At 37.7% G+C, this 23,917-nt stretch overlaps 1 protein-coding gene across 9 annotated transcripts in view; it reads right to left on the bottom strand.

Annotated features, from left to right (window-relative positions):
- Positions 1 to 23,917, bottom strand: part of LOC137238021 (sterile alpha motif domain-containing protein 5-like) — an 801,561-nt gene that overhangs the window by 708,494 nt on the left and 69,150 nt on the right. Inside the window, exon 2 of one of the 9 annotated variants that reach the window (XM_067762527.1) lies at positions 2,356 to 2,463. The exons of the other annotated variants lie outside the window; for them this stretch is intronic. The gene's annotated coding sequence lies outside the window, so the exon portion shown is untranslated. The remainder of the gene's footprint in view (positions 1 to 2,355; positions 2,464 to 23,917) is intronic. 9 annotated transcript variants of the gene reach the window in all.

Raw genomic sequence — 23,917 nt, 5'->3', positions numbered from 1 at the left:
GAACAAAGCTGTCCATCCGCAACGTCTACACACACAGCAACTGCAAAACTATTACCTAAGAGTCTGTGGAAACTTCATCAAGTATAGCTTCCAAACAGCTGCAAAGAAGGAGACGGAAACACAAACGATTGAGATTGTGTGGAATAATGTCGAAATATGAAGGGCACATGCGGAAGATTTGTCGATTTAAGTCATTGCGTATGGCGTGCGATGCTGTCATAACTAGAAGTCGCGCAAAAATAGATCGGACTCCTGAATTATCGATGCAATGACGAAATAGAGGAAAAGCGTAGAAAATGCCATTAAGAACGAAATAAAGCAAAATGCTCAACACAATATAATATGCTACACTGAATCTACACAGCTCAAAGAACAACGTCATAAAAAGGAACAAGAGAGTGTGCTTCAAGGAACTAATAGATAGTGTCGATTTTGATCTTTGAGCATTGACTTACAGAATGGTGATGGCTTAAATTAAAGGCAGAAACCAGAGCAACCTACATTTTCGACACTAAAAAGAAGAATCGTTGAAACTCTTTTTCCGACACAAGATTACTGGACCTAGCAAGACGAGAACCACGAAAGTATGGAAATCCCACGAATAAAAGAGCAAGAGGTACTGGACGAAAAACATGGATTTGCCGATATTAAATATCCAGGTGTCAACAGCAGATCATGGAAAGTACAGGAGGCTTTTCAAATAATCATTTTGTATTTCGACAATCAATGGCAACGTTAGATACAGTGCAAACAGTTGCCAATATAGACTGTGAGGCCGGAGGTCAAAGCAAAAGGAAGCTCTGTGCACTAATTTACTACATAAATATTAGAAATGCTTTTAATACTGCGAACTGGTTGCAGATAATAACAGCGCTACAAAACTTTGGCAGACCTGCTTATTTATTCAGAATAATTGGTCGCTATTTTTGCTACAGAGTGCTCCTCTTTGATACGGATGAGGGACCAAGAGAGCACATCACAGCCGGTCTCCCTCAGGGATCTGCTCTAGGTCCAACGCTATGGAATTCAATGTATGACGGTGTGCTATAAATCGACCTTCACGGAGGCTAGCAAATTGTTGGCTACTTAAGTGGTATTGTCGTCGTTGCAGTGGCCAACAAACTGGATCTACTCCAAACACTATGTAATGCCACTTTATGACAACTAAAGTAATGGCTGAAAGATCTGGGCTGGAGATATACAGAAATAAGGCAGAAGTGGGCTTGGTGAGCTCAAAGCGGACTGCGGGTGAGTTATAAATAAAATAAATTCAAAGCCTTACTTTAAATATTTCGTAGTAAACATTGCACTTCAGGACGGTGGGCGAGAAAGTTTCTAAAGTTAGTGCAACCCTACTGTGCATAATGCCCAACATTGGCGGCCCGGGCGAAGCTACTTGTCAAGTTTTATTCAACGTAACCAGCTCGATAATATTATATGCAGCACCAGTATGGCACGGATCTAAAATGACCCGCCAAAATGATGTACTAGCAGCTTACCGAATTACTGCTAAAGGAATAGCAATTGCTTATCGAACGGCGTTCGACGACGCGGTTCTTGCTTCATCTCAGAAAATTCCAATTGATCTGATGTGAATCAAAATTACCGATTTGTATGACATTGAAATCGGGCCACCATCTGAAGATGCCAATAGGAGCGCAAGGTCACGAACAATATTTAGGTGGCAAGAAAAGCGGGAGCAATCGAAGCAAGGGCGCTAGACTTCACGATAGTACGGTGTACAGAGGAATGGTATTAGAAGAAGCACGGTGAACTAAACTACCACCTCACGTATGTAGATATTGAGAGGACACGCTGGTTTTTAGTAGTATTTACATACGCGTACGATGGCGGAGTTCCTTTCTGTCCCACCGAGTTGGAAAACGCAGAACACATAATGTTTCTTGCACTCGTTTTTGCAATGAAAGACTCTCTCTTCAAAGAGCTTTTAAAAAGAAATTGTCCATAAGAAATTTCGTCCCCCTTGTGTGCAGACACCTAAATTGTTAAACGATTGTGAGCAAAATGACCTTTCTTGTTATGACGCTATTGACGCATGCTGAAAGGAAGCGCGGAGAAATGTGCGTGCAAAGCATTGGCGATTAAATCGCCTTTCCGCCGTGACATTATTCCTAACGGCAGGTCCACGTGGTATAGACACATGAGCAGGGTCAGCCTGATTTCATGGAGCCATTTCAGTGCAACCTTGATTTTTCCAAACATAAAACTAAAATTTTTAAAATTTTGTCCTTGGCGCTTGCTCGACGTTAAACTTGTTTAGTACATGAAAAAATTGCTAATTATTCGAAATATTTATCGGTCCGTTAAACAAAATAAATAATATAAAGTACATACCCTTAGTGATTGTCTTGTGCCATTAACAATAAGCTCCCATGTTTACAGCGCACACAAGCCATATCGGTTTATATTTCTTCAAAAGAACTCAACTTGAATCACACTTACCTGAAAGAAAATAAAGGGTTAAACATGAGTAAATATGAACACAGCAAAGTACAAATATAGAACTGTATAATCACAGAAAATTGAAAATTATTATATACTAGCAGAAGGGTATATACTTAAGATAGGATTTAAGCCGAGCTTTTCCTCTACTTCTTAATTTGATCAATATAATTGGTAGACGTTGGGTACTAGGCCCCTATCTTTACCCTACGACAGTTAATGGATGGATGGCTGATCACGGTCTTCAGCTGGCAAAGGCAAAAACAGGCATCGTCATTTTTAAGAAGAGGTGTATTTCCAGTACCATTAACTTGACGGTTGGGGCCCAGCCAAAAAACACGCACTTCAATAAAATATCTAAAGATGAAGCTGGACAGTAAGCTCATGCGAAGGGCATGGCAAACAGGTGCGGTCGAAAACCATGTTTAAGGAAAATTTCGAGTCTGGCACTGATAACACAGGTCAACAGTGAAAAATTGTCCAGACTTTTTTTAGTCGTTTTAAGTCAATTTAAGGGTGCTGATTACGAAAAAATTATTTGTTTCTTTCTAACAGTTCTAGTTTTTAAATAATTATGTGTTAAATTCTTACGAAAAATGAGAATGTTTACATACTTAATTTGAATGATTTACCGCGTATCAGCACAAAATTGCCTTTTATAAGACTTTCTTGCCTGTGGGTCTTGTTCAAGATCCCGACAAACAAATTATATTGTTTAATTGGGAGTACCGATGGATGCTAAACTTAGTTTCAACATTCATATTATGACTACTGCCAATAAGGCTAGAGGTGTTCTATCATTCGTGAAGAGATGGTCTAAAGAACTTAATGACCCTTATGTAACCAAAGCCCTTTTTACAACATAAGTTAGACAGATACTAGAATACGGATCAAAAGTCTGGAATCCGCGATATGAAGTTCATGCAGATAGGCTTGAGTCAATACAGAAGCAAATTTTACTTTTTGTTTAAGGAATTTTCATTGGGACTCTGCGTATAATTTTCCACCTTATACTAGTCGGTTAAAGCTTATCAATCTTCCAACTCTCGATAGTCGCAGAGAAATGCTAGGCGTATTATTTATGGCTAAACTACTGAATGGACTAATTTCTAGCCCCTTTCTTTTGAACGAAGTAAACTTCAATGTCCCATCACGAGCATCAAGACATTTCAAACCTCTTCTTTTGAGGCAGTACAGAACTAATTTCGAAATAAATGAACCTTTTCGGTGTTTGTGTCATGATTTTAACCAGGCATGCTTAACCAACGAACCGATATCATTTCGTTACGGTAATTAACGTTAATAAACGAAACAAAGTCATTTCGTTTCGTTTATTAACGTTAAGAACGTCAAATTAACGAAATGATTTCGTTTCGTTTTCTGCCATATCAAAACGAAATCAAATCGTTTATGTTGATTATTAATTTCAAACTATGCTGGCAAAGCTGATTGATGGCGGAGTCATTAATGGTGAAAGCATTAGCCAAGCTGATTGCAACTTTTCTCATGAATTTTGACAGCACGAACATTTCTCAGAGTAATTTTGACATTACCACCAACGAATTACACAAACAAATTACATGGAGTTTGTGTGTGTATGTGCGCTTGTTGTTACCACCTTACGGCTTCACCATGGCTATAGCATTGCCAGCACAATTCAAACATAAAGTATCACGTTTTTGTTAACGGTTTTAACGTTAACGAAAGCTTTTCGTTTCGGTTAAAAACGAGATACAATTTATCTTGATAATTTCTTTATCGATAATATTTCGAAGTGTTTCAACGGAAACGGTGGAAATTTTTTGATAAACGATTAGCTTAACGTTAAGGTGCATCCCTGATTTTAACTCCCATTCGAATTCATTTGATATAACGGATTCACTTTTTACTATAAGGAAAACTGTCCTATCCTATCTTAACTCGTACCAAAATAAAGAAAATAAAAAATCTTTGTATGCTATAAGCGTTAACTTATTTAACAATTTACTATATGTATAATTATCAACTGTTATGTATATAATACTCAGCTGATGATTTTTATTCTGTCGCTGAGCAGTTTTAGATCTCAACGCTTAACAAACCTCCACCTATCAACAACTCTGCAGAAACAAAATCCGTGCGTCATGCGGATGCGCCCCTCGTGTCGGTTGGGCGGGCTTTGGAGGGTATTAATCCGTTGGGTTTAATATAAAAAAAGGTCCAGCAGTAAGCGGCCATCATATGCGTGTCCCATCTTCCATGGTATCGCTCTTCCATAACACGAATATCTCCATCATTCAAACAACGCCGTATTTTTGTGGCCATTGTTTGAACCAGAATTAATTTTATTAATTTTAAAATAAAAGTTACGGAAAAATTTTGAGATGTTATAAGAAAACACAATAAATACTCTTAGTCAAAGCCAATACGAAAATAATTGAAAAGTGCAAAAGCGAAAGACGAAAACTTCAATTCCATTTTCATTTTAAACTTTTTATACTCAGTTGAGCAGAGCTCACAGAGTATATTAAGTTTGATTGGATAACGGTTGGTTGTACATATATAAAGGAATCGAGATAGATATAGACTTCCATATATCAAAATAATCAGGATCGAAAAAAAATTTGATTGAGCCATGTCCGTCCGTCCGTCCGTCCGTCCGTCCGTTAACACGATAACTTGAGTAAATTTTGAGGTATCTTGATGAAATTTGGTATGTAGATTCCTGGGCACACATCTCAGATCGCTATTTAAAATGAACGATATCGGACTATAACCACGCCCATTTTTTCGATATCGAAAATTTCGAAAAACCGAAAAAATGCGATAATTCATTGCCAAAGGCGGATAAAGCGATGAAACTTGGTAGGTGGATTTATGTTATGACGTAGAATAGAAAATTAGTAAGAATTTGGACAATGGGCGTGGCACCGCCCACTTTTACAAGAAGGTAATTTAAAAGTTTTGCAAGCTGTAATTTGGCAGTCGTTGAAGATATCATGATGAAATTTGGCAGGAACGTTACTACTATTACTATATATGTGCTAAATAAAAATTAACACGCCCCCTTTTTAAAAAAATTTTTTTTTAAATTCAAATTTTAACAAAAAATTTAATATCCTTACTGTATATAAGTATATTAAGTCAGAATTCAACTCCAGTAATGATATGATGCAACAAAATACAAAAATAAAAGAAAATTTCAAAATGGGCGTGGCTCCGCCCATTTTCATTTAGTTTGTGTAGAATACTTTTAATGCCATAAGTCGAACAAAAATTTACCAATCCTTCTTAAATTTGGTAGAGGCATAGACTCTATGACGGTAACTGTTTTCTGTGAAAATGGGCGAAATCGGTGCAAGACACGCCCAGTTTTTATACACAGTCCACCGTCTGGCCTTCCTCTCGGCCGTTAACACAATAACTTGAGCAAAAACCGATATATCTTTACTAAACTTAGTCCACGCACTTATCTGAACTCACTTTATATTGGTATAAAAAATGGCCGAAATCCGACCATAACCACGCCCACTTTATCGATATCGAAAATTACGAAAAATTAAAAAAATGCCATAATTCTATACCAAACACGAAAAAAGGGATGAAACATGGTAATTGGATTGGTTTATTGACGCAAAATATAACTTTGGAAAAAACTTTGTAAAATGGGTGTGACACCTACCATATTAGGTAGAAGAAAATGAAAAAGTTCTACAAGGCGAAACAACAGCGTTTGGAATCTGGGCTGTTATACTGTTAGTGGTATTGCATATATAAATAAATTAGCAGTACCCGACAGATGATTTTCTGGATCACCTGGTCCAAATTTTGGTCGATATCCCGAAAACGCCTTCACATATAATTCTAAGGACCACCCGCTTTTAAAACCCTCATTAATACCTTTAATTTGATATCCATATCGTACAAACACATTCTAGAGTCACCCCTGGCCCACCCTAATGGCGATATCTCGAAAAGGCGTCCACCTATAGACCTAATGCCCACTCCCTCTTAAAATGCTCAGTAACACCTTTCGTTATTTACCCATATCGTACAAACATTCTAGAGTCACCCCTGGCCCACCCTAATGGCGATATCTCAAAAAGGCGTCCACCTATAGACCTAATGCCCACTCCCTCTTAAAATGCTCAGTAACACCTTTCGTTTGATACCCATATCGTACAAACATTCTAGAGTCACCCCTGGCCCACCCTAATGGCGATATCTCGAAAAGGCGTCCACCTATAGACCTAATGCCCACTCCCTCCTAAAATGCTCAGTAACACCTTTCGTATGATACCCATATCGTACAAACACATTCTAGAGTCACCCCTGGCCCACCCTAATGGCGATATCTCGAAAAGGCGTCCACCTATAGACCTAATGCCCACTCCCTCTTAAAATGCTCAGTAACACCTTTCGTTTGATACCCATATCGTACAAAGATTCTAGAGCCACCCTTGGTCCACCTTTATGGCGATATCTCGAAAAGGCGTCCACCTATAGAACTAAGGATTACTCCCTTTTAAAATACTCATTACCACCTTTCATTTGATAGCCATATCGTACAAACACATTCTAGAGTCACCCTGGCCCACTCTAATGGCGATATCTCCAAAGGCAGACCTAATGCCCACTCCCTCTTAAAATGCTCAGTAACACCCTTCGTTTGATACCCATATCGTACAAACATTCTAGAGTCACCCCTGGCCCACCCTAATGGCGATATCTCGAAAAGGCGTCCACCTATAGACCTAATGCCCACTCCCTCTTAAAGTGCTCAGTAACACCTTTCGTTTGATACCCATATCGTACAAACACATTCTAGAGTCACCTGGCCCACCCTAATGGCGATATCTCGAAAAGGCGTCCACTTATAGACCTAATGCCCACTCCCTCTTAAAATGCTCGATAACACCCTTCGTTTGATACCCATATCGTACAAACATTCTAGAGTCACCCCTGGCCCACCCTAATGGCGATATCTCGAAAAGGCGTCCACCTATAGACCTAATGCCCACTCCCTCTTAAAGTGCTCAGTAACACCCTTCGTTTGATACCCATATCGTACAAACATTCTAGTGTCACCCCTGGCCCACCCTAATGGCGATATTTCGAAAAGGCGTCCACCTATAGACCTAATGCCAACTCCCTTTTAAAATGCTCAGTAACACCTTTCGTTTGATACCCATATCGTGCAAAGATTCTAGAGTCACCCCTGTCCCACCCTAATGGCGACATCTCGAAAAGGCGTCCACCTATAGACCTAATGCCCACTCCCTCTTAAAATGCTCAGTAACACCTTTCATTTGATTCCCATATCGTACAAACACATTCTAGTGTCGCCCCTGGTTCACCTTTATGGCGATATCTCGAAACTGTGTCCACCTATGGAACTAAGGATCACTCCCTTTGAAAATACTCATTAACACCTTTCATTTGATACCCATATCGTACAAACATATTCTAGAGTCACCCCTGGTCCACCTTTATGGCGATTTCGCGAAAAGGCGTTCAGCTATAGAACTAAATCCCATTCCCTTTTAAAATACTCATTACCACCTTTCATTTGATACCCATATCGTACAAACACATTCTAGAGTCACCCCTGGCCCACCTTAATGGCGATATCTCGAAAAGGCGTCCACCGATAGACCTAAGGCACGCTCCCTCTTAAAATGCTCAGTAACACCTTTCATTTGATACCCATATCGTACAAACAAATTCTTGAGTCAGCCCTGGTCCACTTTTATGGCGACATCCCTAAATGGCGTTCATCCATAGATCTATGGCCTACTCTCTCTTAAATACTCTTTAATACCTTCCATTTGATACACATGTCATACAACCGCATTCCAGGGTTACCCTAGGTTCATTTTCCTACATGGTGATTTTCCTTATTTTATCTCCATAGCTCTCAACTGAGTATGTAATGTTCGGTCACACCCGAACTTAGCCTTCCTTACTTGTTTCTTTTTTTGTATTTGTTGTTTAATTTAACGAAATTTTAAGAACAAAAATAAAATAATGTCGGTCACTTTCGCTGAGTCCTTCTTATTGACATTATTTTAGGTTTTTTTTTTAATTTTCGTTAAATGAAACAAGAAATACAAAAAAATACAAATGAAGTACTAAAAAAAATTGAGGTTTGCTTTTGTAAATTGTTGCATTTTTTGTTTTTGCACTTTTCTACTCCTGCGGGATAAGTTTTCGGGTAGTCGAAAATATCTCGAAAACTAGAGCTGTTACAAAAAAAGTAAAATGATTTATGAAATCAGCACGCAAAATTACATCTAATGTGATAAAAATTTCCTTGGAAAATTTTGAAAAATGGAAATTTGTTCTGCAGTGTAAGCTTTTCGGCGGGGATCTACACATATATTAGCTATCACGTCCCATGAACCTAGGACCTCGGTGTGGTAGGTTCGTATACTACCTCTTTGCTGCGGCAACCTCGACCTAGATCTTTTAATATAAATATGTTTAAAACAAGTAATGACGGCTAAGTTCAAGTGTAACCGAACATTACATACTCAGCTGAGAGCTTTGGAGACAAAATAAGGGAAAATCACCATGTAGGAAATAGACCAAAGGTAACCCTGGAATGTGTTTGTATGACATGGGTATCAAATGGAAGGTATTAAAGAGTATATTAGAAGGAAGTGGGCCATACTTCTATAGGTGGGCGCGTTTTCGAGATAACGGCATAAAGGTGGACCAGGGGTGACTCTAGAATGTGTTTGTACGATATGGTTTTCAAATGAAAGGTGTTAATGGGTGTTTTAAAAGGGAGTGGGCCTTAGTTCTATAGGTGGACGCCTTTTCGAGATATCGCCATAAAGGTGGACCAGGGGGGAGTCTGTAATATCTTTGTACGATATGGATATCAAATCAAAGGCATTAATGAGGGTTTTAAAAGCGAGTGGCTCTTAGTTGTATATGTGAAGGCATTTTCGAAATATTGACCAAAATGTAGACCAGGGTGATCCAGAACATCATCTGTCGGACACCGCTAATTAATTTATATATGTCATACCACGAACAGTATTCCTGCCATGATTCCAAGGATTTTTGATTTCGCCCTGCAGAACTTTTTCATTTTCTTCTACTTAATATGGTAGGTGTCACACACATTTTACCAAGTTTTTTTCTAAAGTTATATTTTGCGTCAATAGACCAATACAATTACCCTGTTTTATCCCTTTTTTCGTATTTGGTATATAATTATGGCATTTTTTTCATTTTTCGTAATTTTCGATATCGAAAAAGTGGGCGTGGTTATAGTTGGATATTGGCCATTTTTATTACCAAGATAAAGTGAGCCCAGGTAAGTACGTGAACTAAGTTTAGTAAAGATATATCAGTTTTTGCTCAAGTTATCGTGTTAACGGCCAAGAGGAAGGGCAGACGGTCGACTGTGTATAAAACCTGGGCGTGGCTTCAACCCATTTCGTCCATTTTTACAGAAAACAGTTAACGGCATAGGGGCTATGCCTTTACCAAATTTTTGTTCGACTTATGGCATTAAAAGTATTCTAGACAAATTAAATGAATTGTTGCACCATATCTTTACTGGAGTTGAATAATGACATAATTTACTAAAGATATTGAATTTTTTGTTAAAATTGACTTAACTTTTTTTTTTTTAAAGTTGGCGCGTTCGTTATCCGATTTTGCAAATTTTCATTTGGCACACATATAGTAATAAGAGTAACGTTCCTGCGAAATTTCATCGTGATATCTTCGACGACTGCCAAATTACAGCTTGCAAAACTTCTAAATTACCTTCTTTTAAAAGTAAGTGGTGCCACGCCCATTGTCCAAAATTTTACTAATTTTCTAGTTTGCGTCATAAGGTAAACCCACCTACCAAGTTTCATCGCTTTATCCGTCTTTGGTAATGAATTATCGCACTTTTTCGGTTTTTCGAAATTTTCGATATCGAAAAAGTGGGCGTGGTTAAAGTCCGATTTCGTTCTTTTTAAATAGCGATCCGAGATGAGTGACCAGGAACTCACATACCAAATTTCATTATAATACCTCAAAATTTACTCCAGTTATCGTGTTTACGGACAGACGGACGGACGGACGGACGGACCCGGCTAAATGGATTTATTTTTTCGCCCAGATCATTTTGATATATATAATATATGTACCTGCTCGTTCTCATAGGAAGTCCTTTTTACAAAATTTTAATCCACCCAACGTAGTAACGAGAGTTCAAAAAGAACGCCCAGAGCCCCGCTGTGGACTTTTATATAATTATACACAGCTGAGCAGAGCTCACAGAGTATATTAATTTTGTTCGCATAATGGTACCCCGTAACGGCTTAAACTAATCGAGATAGATATAGACTTATATATATCAAAAAGATTTGGGCGAAAAAATAAATTTATTTAGCCATGTCCGTCGGGCCGTTCGTTCATCAGTCTGTTCGTAAACACGATAAATTGAGTAAATTTTGAGGTATCTTAATGAAATTTAGTACGTAAGTTTCTGGGCACTCATCTCAGATTGCTATTTAAAATGAACGAAATCGGACTATAACCACGCCCACTTTTTCGATATCAAAGATGGATAAAGCGATGAAACTTGGGAGGTGGGTTGACCTTATGTCGCAGAATAGAAAATTAGTAAAATTTTGGACTATGGGCGTGGTCCCACCCACTTTTAAAAGAAGGTAATTTAAAAATTTTGCAGGCTGTAATTTGGCAGCTGAGTATGTAATGTTAGGTTACACTCGAACTTAGCCGTCCTTGCTGGTTTTAATTACATAAGCACCTTATTGAAGAAGTTTTTCATATGTACATACACAAGCTGCATAAAAAACTAACTACAAAAAAAAGTTCTGTGTCTTGTTTATTCAAGCAGAGTAGGTGTAATAAAAACATTAAATAGCATCCATAAAACTATAAAAAATTTACAATATTTTTATTGACAATAATCAAAATCGAAAACACGACATTTTTTAGTGTTTTCAATAAAATGGTATGCAGTCTATGAAATCAGATACATACATATGAAAATATTTATATTTTTTTAGTTTGAATGCACGCATCATAAAAAAGGGACAATAAAAAACGCAATAGGGCGCATAAAAGGCATAAACACGAGCTCTTGCATGTATGCACACAAACATACATAAACGTGCATGTAAATATGTAAGGGCTACTACTATAGGAATGCACAATAAGTTTATGTTTTTTTATAACTAAATCGAGCGATTGCATCTAATAAACATTTAAGAATATTTTTATAAACAAAAGCGTAGGCGTGCTGGCTAATGTGAAGGAAAATCGTAGAAGTCAGGGGAGGAGGCAATGCTTTGGTAGCAGAGGCGTACTAAACAGTTCATTAACACTGGCACACAATCATAATAATAATTAGTTTGTGTACGAGATTTTTTTTCATACAAAAAGGAAAACAAAATATTATAAAAGAGAATCCATAAATGAGGGAAAGTCTGCAGCATTAACAAAAAAAAATAAAAAACAAAAAGCAATAAATTGCAAGCAAATGGAAGAATAAGAAATTATATGTGGCATCTGGTGCACCCTTTGCTGCAACACTCCATGTAGGAACATATCTAAGTAAATATACCCACACACATATATACATATACACATATATTTAAACATGTACATGCAACCGCATTTTGAGCGGTGATCATCTAATTATAGATATCTGAACATCTTTCTTTCCAACCAGACGATTGAAGTGTTGGCACACAGCAATTTTTATACTCAGTTGAGCAGAGCTCACAGAGTATATTAACTTTGATTGGATAACGGTTGGTTGTACAGGTATAAAGGAATCGAGATAGATATAGACTTCCATATGTCAAAATCATCAGTATCGAGAAAAAATTCGATTGAGCCATGTCCGTCCGCCCGTCCGTCAGTCCGTTAACACGATAACTTGAGTAAATTTTGAGGTATCTGGACGAAATTTGGTATGTAGATTCCTGGGCACTCATCTCAGATCGCTATTTAAAATTAATAATATCGGACTATAACCACGCCCACTTTTTGGATATCGAAAATTTCGAAAAACCGAAAAAGTGCGATAATTCATTACCAAACACGGATAAAGCGATGAAACTTTGTAGGTGAGTTGAACTGATGACACAGAATAGAAAATTAGTAAAACTTTGGAGAATGGGCGTGGCACCGCCCACTCTTAAAAGAAGGTAATTTAAAATTTTGCAAGCTGTAATTTGGCAGTCGTTGAAGATATCATGATGAAATTTGGCAGGAACATTACTCCTATTACTGTATGTATGCTTAATAAAAATTAGCAAAATCGGAGAACGACCACGCCCACTTTAAAAAAAAAATTTTTTTAAAGTCAAACTTTAACAAAAAATTTAATATCTTTACAGTATATAAGTAAATTATGTCAATATTCAACTCCAGTAATGATATGGTGCAACAAAATATTTGTATAGGATACTTTTAATGCCATAAGTCGAACAAAAATTTACCAATCCTGGTAAAATTTGGTAGGGGCTTGGATTCTAGGACGGTAACTTATTTCTGTGAAAAAGGGCGAAATCGCCACGTCCAGTTTTTATACACAGTCGACCGTCTGTCCTTCCGCTCGACCGTTAACACGATAACTTGAACAAAAATCGATATATCTTTACTAAACTCAGTTCACATAATTATCCGAACTCACTTTGTATTGTTATAAAAAATGGCCGAAATCCGACTATGACCACAACCACTTTTTCGATATCGAAAATTACGAAAAATGAAAAAAATGCCATAATTCTGTACCAAATATGAAAAAAGGGATGAAACATGGTAATTGGATTGGTTTTTTTACGCAAAATATAACTTTAGTAAAAAAGCTTTGTAAAATGGGTGTGACACCTACCATATTAAGTAGAAGAAAATGAAAAAGTTTTGCAGGGCGAAATAAAAAATCCTTGGAATCATGGCAGGAATAGTGTTCGTGGTATTACATATATAAATAAATTAGCGGTATCCGACAGATGATGTTCTGGGTCACCCTGGTCCACATTTTGGTCGATATTTCGAAAACGCCTTCACATATACAACTAAGGGCTACTCCCTTTTAAAACCCTCATTAATACTTTTAATTTGATACCCATATCGTACAAACACATTCTAGAGTCACCCCTGGTCCACCCTTGTTGCGATATCTCGAAAAGGCGTCCAACTATAGAACTATGGCCTACTACGTTTTAAATAATCATTAACACCTTTCATTTGAAACCCTTGTCATACAAACACATTCCAGGGTTACCCTAGGTTCATTTTGCTAAATGGTGATTTTCCCTTATTTTGTCTCCAAAGCTTTCAGCTGAGTATGTAATGTTCGGTTACACCCGAACTTAGCTTTCCTTACTTGTTTTTGTTTACAAAATAAATTTGTCTTACAGTTTTCACTTTATTTCACTTTTGACGCTGGCATTGCTCATTGACCCCGCCATCAATTATACGGCCAGCGATTTTCAACAAAGTTCATATGAGGGTAATCCTGAAAGTTTCCGCACAAGAATGGATTGTTCGTTGATCTACCGCTATTCCAGGTGTATTTGAGGAATGGGCGAAAAAATTTGATAAAAGGGAAAATGTATTTCAGAACAAATCAAAAACATTGATAAAGCGCCTTTGTAAATGAGTTTGTCAGTTTCTAAAATACATTGCCACAAAGTACGTATGTAGTGGCACGCCGCAGGGTGGGGTGTTGTCACCTTTTCTGTGGACGCTGGTCATCTAACAACTACGGTTCGTTGTGGGACCCGTCAAACTTACGACGTACGCAGATGACGTTGAAGTTGTCGTTAGTGGAAAATGCCTTCGAACAATTAGCTCTTTGATGGATCGAGCGCTTCGGGATATACATACTTAGATATCTAATGCCAGATTGAACGCCAAGGCAGTGAAGATGGATGTGGTCTTGTTTACTAGGAGATATAAGACCGCCAGTGGGACAAGGCCTAAGCTAAGAGGGCGTGACGCTGTAGGGGAAACCTTGTATAAATATCCAGGTTTCAATCTAGACAGTAGGTTGTCGAGGAAGCTTAACGTGGGGGAGAGGGTAAAGAAGGACTCGACTGCACTTTATGCATATACAAGAGTGCTGGGGTATACGTGGCATCTATCGCTCTCTCTCTCATTAAATATTCACAACGATTATAAAGCCTCTTTAACCTATGGAGTCTTTGTTAAGTGTTCAACCACTCAAAAAATTTTAGGCGGTATGTAGGTGTTCAAAGCTTAGCATAACCCGAGCGTTGAAAACGTGGCATCGATGATTGCACTGTATGTCACTCAGCACATTTCATCTGTAGATCTGGTGGTGAATTACATAGTGTTAACAACTGCACCGAGACTCAATGCCTCGAGGCAGTTTAAGCACAGCCAATGCAACCGTAGAAGTACATCGACATCAAATATTGGAAGGACAGACTGCCTAATTCCGTACCTGCTCTTAGAAGGTGCTCTTAGAGCCACAATAGAGGTGGATTATTGGCGCAAGGTTGCTTAAATGGCAGACGAATCAATACACGTGTACACCTATGGTGCCAAGGTAATATATGGAGCAGGGTCTGTGGCAGACTGTGCTAAACTGTATTGTTTTTCAGGCGAAACTGGCACCCGGTATTAAAACAGTCGAAGCCCTCGAGGAAAATAGCTTAAACTGCAGCCGAGTTAATTTATACATTGACAGCCAAGCAGCAATTAGGGCAATAATCTCTCATAACGCCACATCTAAAAGTGTGTTAGAACGTAAGCAATCCCTGGAAAGAATCGGGAAAATCGAGAAATATTCATATATATTGGATCCCTGGAAAGGCGTGCAGCCAAGCGCGGGACTACAAAGTATCGACGATCGTGTGCCGGTCGCACAACCTGAAACTAACAAAGTTGCTCTTATCACTGGAAAGAGCAGCATGTAAGCTCATGATGGGTATTCTGACTGGAAACTGCCTTCTGCCGTCACATGTTTGTAAATTAGGCTTAGTCAGTGACAGCCGATCTGGCGGATTGGAATAGATAATGATTGATCACGTTTTGCGCTCGTGCCCTCGCTCGGAAGACCGAAATTTAGCTATTAGAAATTTTACAACTATCATATCTAGAGCAGCAAGTAGCATAAGTCCTAGAGAGTTTCTAGTATCTGCCAAGAGGGCAAATTGTTTTATAACATAGGTACTGGTTTCTGATAGAATTTTTCAGTGTTGTCGTTGAGCAAACTTCTGGTCGGTTTGAGACTGAAATTAAGTACAATATAAAATTAAAACAAGTAAGGAAGGCTAAGTTCGGGTGTAACCGAACATTACATACTCAGCTGAGAGCTTTGCAGACAAAATAAGGGAAAATCACGATGTAGGAAAATGAACCTAAGGTAACCCTGGAATCTGATTGTATGACATGGTTATCAAATGGAAGGTACTAAAGAGTATTTTAAGAGGGAGTAGGCCATAGTTCTATGGGTGGGCGCCATTTAGGGATATCGCCATAGAAGTGGAACAGGGCTGACTCTAGAATGTGCTTTCCGATATGGGTATCAAATTAAAGGTACTAATGAAGGCTTTAAAAGGGAGTGGCCCTTAGTTGTATATGTGAAGGCGTTTTCGAGATATCGACCAAAATGTGGAACAGGGTGACCCAGAACATCTTTTGTTGGGTACCGCTAATTTATTTATATGTGTCATACCACGAACAGTATTCCTGCCAAGATTCCAAGGGCTTCTGATTTCGCCCTGCAGAACTTTTTCATTTTCTTCTACTTAATATGATAGGTGGGACACCCATTTTACAAAGTTTTTTCCAAAGTTATGTTTTGCGTCAATAAACCAATCCAATTATCATGTTTCATCCTTTTCTCATATTTGGTATAGAATTATGGCATTTTTTTAATTTTTCATAATTTTCGATATCGAAAAAGTGGGCGTGGTCATTTTTTATACCAAGATAAGTTGAGTCCAGATAAGTACGTGAACTAAGTTCAGTAATGATATATCGATTTTTGCTGAAGTTACCAAATTTCACAATAATTGATAAATTTTTGTTCCACTTATGGCATTTAAAAGTATTCTAGACGAATTAAATGAAAAAGGGCGGAGTCACGCCCATTTCGAAATTTTCTTTTATCCTTTATTTTATTGCACCATATCATTACTGGAGTCGAATGTTGACATAATTTACTTTTATACTGTAAAGATATTAAATTTTTTGTTAAATTTTGACTTTAAATAAATTTTTTTTTAAAAGTGGGCGTGTTCGCAATCCGATTTTGCGAATTTTTGTTTAGCACACATATAGTAATAGGAGTAACGTTTCTGCCAAATTTCACCATGATATCTTCAACGATTGCCATATCACAGCTTGCAAAACTTTGAAATTACCTTCTTTAAAAGTGGGCGGTGCCACGCCCATTGTCAAAAATTTTACTAATTTTCCATTCTGCGTCATAAGGTCAACCCACCTACCAAGTTTAATCGCTTTATCCGGGTTTGATAATGAATTATCGCACTTTTTCGGTTTTTCGAAATATTCGATATCGAAAAAGTGGGCGTGGTTATGGTCCGATTTCGTTCATTTTAAATAGCGATCTGAGATGAGTGCCCAGGAACCAACATACCAAATTTCATCAAGATACCTCAAAATTTTGTCAAGTTATCGTGTTTACGGACGGACGGACGGACGGACATGGCTAAATGAATTTTTTTTCACCCAGATCATTTTGATATATGGAAGTCTATATCTATCTCGATTAGTTTATGCCGTTACGGATTACCGTTATGCGAACAAAATTAATATACTCTGTGAGCTCTGCTCAGCTGAGTATAAAAAGGCGCTTAAGAAACAGTTGCCAAAATAATTTACTAACAGTGCACTAGCAGTTTAATCAAAGGACGATTTTCTTGGCTTTGGCCCAGATCAAGAATCGAAGCGAGAATTGGCACTAACTGCCCCTTACAATGTAACAAAAAAAAGAATGGGCGGACTGCGTTCCCATTGTGGAATAGCTAAACGAACAAAAATGTTAGAAGGGTACCTATGATAGGAAATCTAACTTCTTCATAGGAAGAAGTTAATATATACGACAGTGGCGATGTTTAATCGCATCATTAATGAGCATTGTTCCTAACCAAGCGCTTAGCTTTCAAAATCTTCCCCTTACCGTATTTCGCGAAATTTGCATTTTAGCTCCTAAAACCACTGCAAGTTAAATGTTAAGTCAATTGCGGGCAGTACTTCCAAATTATTGAAACTACATAGATTAAAAGCGTACAAAAAGATTGAGAAAGAGAACTTTTGCTTGAAGACTAGCTGTTTCCCAGGTGTATCTAACAAGCACCGTAAGCATTATAATTTGAAATAAGACCAACTAATGTTTGAATCATCAATGAACCAATACGCTGTTAGTGACATTGATCGGGAGGAAGTCAAAGCTCTTTCGCTTAGCTTGGTCTGGAGCAACTTTGAACTGTGTGCTGTGACATACCTAATCAAATCTTATTTGTGCATTACGAGACTAAGAGCTTTTCATAAACTGGGCATTTGATAAAGAATAAAATATGGCACTAAAGGCGAATCATTCTCAATGTCATTCCTGCGAATTGGCACATGCTAAATGAGTTTTTGCTGAGAAGCCGACCCAATTTTGATAACATTTTCTGTTGCACTTTCATGGTTGATACCACTTGCAGCTGGCTATGGGAATAATATCCGCATTCCATGTCGCCTGTAAAACTTTTGTTCTATAGTTTTGCATTAAGTTTTGCAGGACTACCCTAGTACTTTTGTCACTTCTTCTATCGTCTGCCTACTTTATGACTCTCTCGCTGTTAACATACATAGACTGTTATCGCTGCAATTTTCATGTACTTTTTTATTTGTTCACTGCTTAATTATTTCATATAATTTTATGACTTCCCAAACAAACAACTCAGCGTCGGTTGTTTGTTTATTTGTATTTACACACATTTTGTGCCAACAATCTCGCTTCCAACTGAGTTTCGTCGATTTTGAGCCGTGAGTTGACTTGTGCTGGGATTTGGTCGCGCATATCATTTATATATTCATTCCTTTACACTTAACTCGCTTTGTAGTCTGTCCACCTGACGTATGGCACAACGCATTACTAGACACTCAAATGTACAGCGTTTTCTGCTTATTTATCAACATCATAAATTTACCCAATTCCAATATGTAAGATGCTAATGGCAACTCTGCCATAAATGCAACACGAACATAAAACCAACGCGAACAATTGAACAGTAACCGACAGGCAGTCGATCGTATATATTCAAAGCTGCCGGAACCTTCGCACTCACAATGAAATATTGAATTTGCTAAACTATTTAAACTATTTTAAAATGTTACTTATAATTAAATTCTTGAATTAAATAATTATTCTTTAAGTTTAAAGAACGCCTGACAATTTATTTACCGCCTACAGTGGCCGCTCAAGAGTCCCTTTTCCTTTCAGGTCAGAAGGGGATTGTGAATCCGGAAAAAATAATATATGGAAAAGTGCATGAAATAATACATATAAATGTTTAATATATAAAATACGTGTAACGCGAGTATTGTCGAGATCATGTTGTAGCATGCACGCGTTAAATACATTCGAGAATCGCGCGAATATACGGAAAAAGTGCTGAAACTGATAGTTATTTGAGAAAATATATATGTACCAACGGTTAGATACATATAAAATAAAAGAAAAATTCGATTCGTGTAGTAACATGATTAAAAATCATATATACAAATATACATATGTGGATAAGATCGTGATTGTACCAGAAAATCAACCCTTAACGTGGATACGTGCATACATACATACGTACATATGTACAAATGCATTCGAGTAAATAAGAGAAAATTCTAGAACGGTGTATATATTTGCCACACAAAAGTGTTTGTTGACGAGTTGTCAGCATCATCAGTGCGCGCATTATATAAAGCAAAATTTGAATTTGCAACGAACGTTAGACGTACTTATGTATGAATATACATATGTGCATAGTAGCATCAATATAAATGTTGAGTTGAATACATATATATTGAGAACCGAAGTTGAACGTATAATAACGACGGTTGGAAAAACGAGATAACAATCTGTACGCGCACCGAAGTTGAACGTATAATAACGACGGTTGCATAAACGAGATAACAATAGTAAACGTAAATCGGAGTTGAACGTGTAATAACAACGATTACAAAAAAACGAAACGCATATAAAGAAACAAATTACGAAGACCTAAGTTGAACGAATAACAACGAGAGTGAAATTCAAGAAAAAGAAGAAAAGCTTAACGAATGGGTTCGAACTAACAACATTTGTTGAAAAGAAAATAAAGTAAACAAAGAGAAGTAACGAGTAGGTACGAATAAAACAAACCGTGCGAGTGCGTGACAACGAGACGTCACAATCGAAACGATCAAAACAAATCGCAAAACGTAAACAAGTTCTAATAAGAATAGTTGGAACGCGAAAAACGAGTACATATAATTATCTAATTAGAATACGAGACGTAAACAAAGAAACGCAATGCAGAAAATAGCTAACTTAAGAGTAGAACAGCTTAAAACGCTGCTACGCGAACGAGATAAACCGACGACGGGTACTAAAGCAGAATTAATTCAACGTTTGTGCGAGGTAGAAAAAAGTGATGAAATAGATGTTGTAGTACAATGCAACAACAAATTGATGAGTTGCGGGAAATGATGCAAAGCATTACTACCCTGTTGCAACAACGAAACGATAGAGAACAACAAACGAATAATTTAAGTAATGAACAAATATTACAACAAACAAATAACGTGAGTAATGAACAATCAAACGCAAGTACAGAAACGCGAAATATAGCTACTCCGGTATCAATGGTAGATTTTCCAAGCACAAGGTGTTCGGTAAAAGAAATAGCCGAAACGTTACCTACATTCGATCCGACAAATGAACTTTCCTTGCCGGTAGAAAAATTTGTTGAACGTGTTAACCAAGCGCGTAGTGCTTATCAATGGAATGAAAAAAGTTTAATGTTAGCAGTATTTAGTCGATGGTGTTGCAAAACTATGGTTAGATGCATCACCACAGTGCTATTCGAATTGGAAAATTTTCGCGGAACGATTAATTGAAGAATTCGGTACAAAGCCAAACGAGGCAGAGGTACATTATAAGATGAACAGTTCGGTACGTAAATCAGATGAGAAAATCGTGGATTATTGTTTCCGTATGAACGCTATCGGTCAACGCTATAATTTGAGTGAAGATGCTATTATAAGATATACGCGAAACGGGTTAAGAAACCGTGAAATGCAAACAGCAATTGCTCCGTTACGATTCCAATCGATGAGACATTTACGTGAAACGCTTGACGAATATAGTAAAAATCAAAACAGTACACCGATTTTAAGAATTGAACAAAACAAAACGAAAAGCGCGAGTAACACTATTAATAAGCCTGCCACGGAAAATAAAAGTAAAATAAAGTGTTATAACTGTGGTGAAGAAGGTCACATATCGACTAAGTGTCCTAAACCACAACGCAAAGCACGATGTGTCGATTGTCAGAAAGTTCATCCGAAAGGTGAACCTGTGAATTGTGGTAAGAAGAGTGCCATAACACGAAAAGTCGAGTGCAATGATCAGTTTTGTATGAAAACAATATACATTGAGAAACAACAAATAAAAGCGTTTGTTGATACGGGAAGTGAGTGTAGCATGATTCGGGAATCGTGTGCCAACAAGTTAAAAATTGAAAGAGAGCATTGTTCATTGAAAATAAAAGGTATTTGCGGTGGCGCGCGATATGCAAAAGAATTGATAAAAACTGAAATACAGATAGACAGTATTAAACTAAGCGTAGTGTTATATATAGTTGATGACGACTTGTTAACGCCAGATGTACTATTAGGTCAAGAGATATTTAGTGGAAATATCCTCGCGAAAATAAATAACGGACAATTAAAATTCGAATACGCGACCGTCGCGAGAAATCGGGAAACGTTGATAGCTGAACGTAAGACAATAACCGAAAACGATATAAAATGCGGAGAACTTGAAAGTACGAAGATGAAGAAATTAATAGGAATGCTGAATGAGTATAACGATATATTTGCAAATAACATAAGCGAAATAGGTAAGACCAATACATTATCCATGAAAATTGAGTTAGATAGTGCAGTACCCATTGCACAAAATCCATACCGTATCCCAGAACCTAAGAAAATCATCGTGCAACAAATGATTGCTGAACTGCTAGATAGCGATATAATAGAATCGTCAGAGTCTGAATATGCGAGTCCCATTGTACTCGTGAAAAAGAAAAACGGTGAGTCGAGATTGTGTGTCGACTACAGGAGGGTGAATCAGCATACACGAAAAGAAGTTTATCCAATGCCACATATTGAGGAACAGCTTCAGGAAGCTAAACGTTATCAATATTTTACAATACTTGATATGAATAGTGGATATTACCAAATACCAATAGATCCAGATAGTCGCAAATTTACTGCGTTTGTCACAACAGAGGGGTTGTATCAATTTAAACGAATGCCTTTCGGGCTTAAGAATGCTCCCGTGGTTTTCCAACGCTTAATGGCAAAGGTTAAAGAACGAACACAGAACGGCGATATGATTAATTATATGGACGACATTATGGTAGGAGGTTCTACCATTGAAGAAATGTTAACAAAATTGGGACGAGTATTTGGCGCAATACGAGAATTAAATTTGACTTTGAATTTGAAGAAGTGTGAGTTTGCAAAAGAAACGATAGAATTTTTGGGACATTCTTTAACACCAACTGGAATTAGTCCAGGTACGGCAAAAACGCTAGCTATTACAAATTTTCTGACTCCGAAAAACGTAACTGAAGTAAGACAGTTTCTTGGTTTGAGTGGGTACTTTAGAAAATTCGTACCCCATTATTCGATAAAATCTGAACCGCTAAGACGTTTACTACGTAAAGATCAAAAGTTTCAATGGTCTGAAGAACAACAACGCGCGTTTGAAGAGCTAAAGGTGGCATTATCATCTAAGCCAGTGATGACGTCATACAGAATCGAAGCTAAGCATGAAATTCATACCGATGCGAGTTCCATTGGGTTAGCTGGAGTATTATTGCAAGAAGAAACCGACGGCTGGAAGCCGGTAGTTTATTTCAGTAGATCAACGAGCGAAAACGAGAAGAAGTTTCATAGTTATGAGTTAGAGACTCTTGCTGTGGTAGAAACACTTGAACGATTTAAATACTATGTTCACGGAAAAGAATTTACCGTGGTAACCGACTGCAACGCAATTAAGACGGCTATGTCAAAGAAAGAGCTTATCCCGCGCATAGCGCGCTGGTGGTTGAAGGTCCAAGAATATGATGTAAAGATAGAACATCGCTCTGGTAAGCGTATGGAACACGTAGACGCTCTCAGCAGAGCACCCGTAGAAGTATCGCATGAGGTGGATGAAGCTTCCTTGTGTGTGTTGAAAACAGGAGTAGATGAAACGGACTGGTTATTCAGTATGCAGCTACAGGATGCTGATATAAAGAATATAGTCGAACAATTGAAAATGAAAAACACCAATATGATAGATGAGTACATAGTTGAGAATGGTCGATTATTAAAAAAACGCAAAGGTGCAAAATTATGGGTTGTACCAAAGGCACTGCGATGGAAGGTTTTACATGATTGCCACGATAATGCTGGACATTTAGGCGTCGAGAAAACGATACAGCGATTGATAAGTTATTTATGGTTCCCGAGAATGCGGAACTATGTAAAATCGTATATTAAGTCGTGCGTAGAATGCGCATACAATAAAGATAGAGGGGGGAGGAAAGAAGGTGAATATCATTTTGATGATATCGACCCAATCCCGTTTAAGACAGTACACTTAGACCATTTAGGTCCTTTCACAAAAAGTAGTCAGAGAAACGAGCATATACTTGTCCTTGTCGACGCGTTTACAAAATTTACAATTATACGAGCAGTCAAGAGTACAAGGACCAAGCCGGTGATAGACATATTAAACGAGGTCAGTAGTTATGTAGGTATGCCTGAGCGAATCGTTACGGACAGAGGTACCGCATTCACATCCAAAGAGTTCGCGAAATATTGTAATGACAACGGAATCAAACATGTAAAAAACGCTGTGCGTACTCCGAGGGCAAACGGACACGCTGAACGTACAAACAGGACAATTTTGTCAATGCTATTACCAACCACAACCAATGATAAACGCTGGGATGAGAAGCTGCGCGAAATTCAATGGGTAATAAATTCAATGAAGAATAAAACGACAACGAAAACACCCCAAGAACTTTTGCTAGGTTTCTCGCCACGAGACATTTTGCGAAACAAAATATTATTAACTTTATGCGACGATAATCATGAACTTAACGAAATTGATTTAGAAGAAATACGACGTAATGCAGCAGCTAAAATTAGCAAGATGAGGCAGCAAGCAAAAATCCGATTTGACGGACAA

This window comes from Eurosta solidaginis, chromosome 1 (genome assembly GCF_040869045.1).
Source record: "Eurosta solidaginis isolate ZX-2024a chromosome 1, ASM4086904v1, whole genome shotgun sequence".
Lineage (NCBI taxonomy): Eukaryota > Metazoa > Arthropoda > Insecta > Diptera > Tephritidae > Eurosta > Eurosta solidaginis.
Note: the sequence above shows the minus strand (reverse complement) of the source record. Positions and strands in the feature narration are given on the sequence as shown.